We start from the raw sequence: 2,091 nt of genomic DNA on the forward strand, positions 1-2,091 counted from the left end.
GCTAATTTTTGTATTTTTAGTGGAGACAGGGTTTCACCATGTTGGTCAGGCTGGTCTCAAACTCCTGACCTCAGGTGATCCGCCTGCCTCGGCCTCCCAAAATTCTGGGATTACAGGTGTGAGCCACTGCTCCCAGCCTAAAAAGGGTTTTTAAAATGGGTATTTGCTTTTTTTTTGTTTTAAATAATGGACCCCTGTAGGAACCTGAAGAAAGCTTCAGATTCTCCCCAAAGATATGCACATGGGTGGATAGACATGGATTTTGCCTATAACAAAATCAGGGGATACAGGCACTTCCTTTAGCCCTTCATTGCACCCCAGGGTAAGAGCCATAGTGATAGCAGTTTCTTGGTAACACTCAGCTCCTAAAGGCTGAGTGTTCCCATTTATGATCAAACCAGGACAGCTTCCTTTGAAGGGCTCCTCTCTGCACCAGCACCCAAGACTAACGAGCTTCTTAGTGGTCCACAGCCAGGTGACCCCAAACAACTACAGAATGCCTGGCCCTGAAGTGGGGACTGTGCATGATCAAGAGAGCTAAATCATGGTGCTGTCTTTAAAGAGTGTATGATCTGTCTACTTTTCACAGTTTTACTGTAGAATTACAATCTTTCGAACTACTCAATGGAAAAAGGATCCCATGATCCAATGCTTTTCTTGGAAATTCACAATATATGAGAGCATATTAAGGTATCTGAGATGTCTTGCAGTAAAGAAAAGCATTTAACTTTATTTAGCTCAGCTTTCCCCAACTGTATTTGACCATAGGATCCCCTTAAAAAAAAAAAGGTGCATAATTCTTTGCCGAAGATCTAGAGTTCATCAGGAAGGGCTCGCCCAATTGTATAATGAGTCTTGTGATCCATTACTTAAGAAGGAGTGGGTGCTGGCCTGGCTTGGGGAGCCTCCTGGATCTTTCTGGATCTCATGACTCTCACCAGGCCAGAGCCTCACTGGAATCTTCAATGGCAGGGATCCTAGAGAATTCTAGACATTTCTGTAGAATAGGAGAATTACCCATGAAACCAACAGTGAGTTAAAGGAGGAAGGAATTGGGTAGGATGCAAGGAACAATTCCTTAATTGAAATGGGGAAGGGGTAACTAAAGATAGGGGTAGGTAACAGAGATGCTAAAGCGTATCTGTGGCAGAGAGGGCTTGGGAATGTGGACACGGCTCTGAGATTAGGCACTGCTGAAAGAGGAGAGAAACCGACAAGAAGGGTGAGCGACTATTTGAGGTTAATGTGCATGAGGATCTCATATTGGTTACTTAGTGTTTGTGGAAATTTGTATTTTTGATTTGGCTCAGCCGTTCACTTAATAAATATTTATCAAGTATCTATATTTTGCTAAGCACTGTTCTAGAAGCTGGGGATACAGCACTGAAACAATTATATGTATGCATAATTATAAATAAGTCAATGTAAATGTGTAAATTAAAAATGAGTTCTTTTTGCAGGTTTCGGTCAAAGGGAGAATGCTATGTGGTTTAGACATTCCCTTTCCTGAGAGTGCTTTAGAATGTCATGATGCTGAGATGTTTAAGTGCCAATCAGCATAAAGCCTGGCGGAGGGTAATTCAGGGAGAAGGGGCAGTCTCAGGTTTCTCATCTCATCTTTTCTGTCATTTGGAAACCGTGATCTGCCCTTGAGAAGGGAGAAAGAGAAGGGCATACCCTGCTCATTAGTCCTACTGAGTGCTGAACTGTGTGGGTGTTTGATGGGTGTTCCACTGGGGTCTGACTCCCTTTATAGACAGATGTTCCCAAGAGAACTATGCAGGCCCTCGGGGGTGGGCATGTGAGGAAGAAGGTTTCAAAGTGTTTCTGGGATTTGTTTTAATCAGGTATGGTAGGACACGCGGACATGAAAATGACCATCATGAAGTAAGACGTTATACTCACACAGCCATAGAAACAGGAGGCACGCCCTGCAGGGCAGCCCCAGGGCCAGTCAGGAGGCAGCAGTGAGGGGAAAGCGTGGGTGAGACTATTGAGGTTTTCGCGGGAAGGAATGGACAAGGCAGTGTCGGCAGGGTAGCCAGGTTTAGGATTGGCTAGTGTGAATAATTCTGGCAGACTCTGAGGCAT

General features: G+C 44.4%; 1 protein-coding gene across 2 annotated transcripts in view; it reads left to right on the forward strand.

Moving 5' to 3' along the window:
* The window catches only part of ST8SIA5 (ST8 alpha-N-acetyl-neuraminide alpha-2,8-sialyltransferase 5), an 87,179-nt gene that overhangs the window by 71,291 nt on the left and 13,797 nt on the right, over nucleotides 1-2,091 (forward strand). The window lies entirely within an intron of this gene.

This window comes from Mandrillus leucophaeus, unplaced genomic scaffold (genome assembly GCF_000951045.1).
Source record: "Mandrillus leucophaeus isolate KB7577 unplaced genomic scaffold, Mleu.le_1.0 Scaffold189, whole genome shotgun sequence".
In the NCBI taxonomy this organism is placed as follows: domain Eukaryota; kingdom Metazoa; phylum Chordata; class Mammalia; order Primates; family Cercopithecidae; genus Mandrillus; species Mandrillus leucophaeus.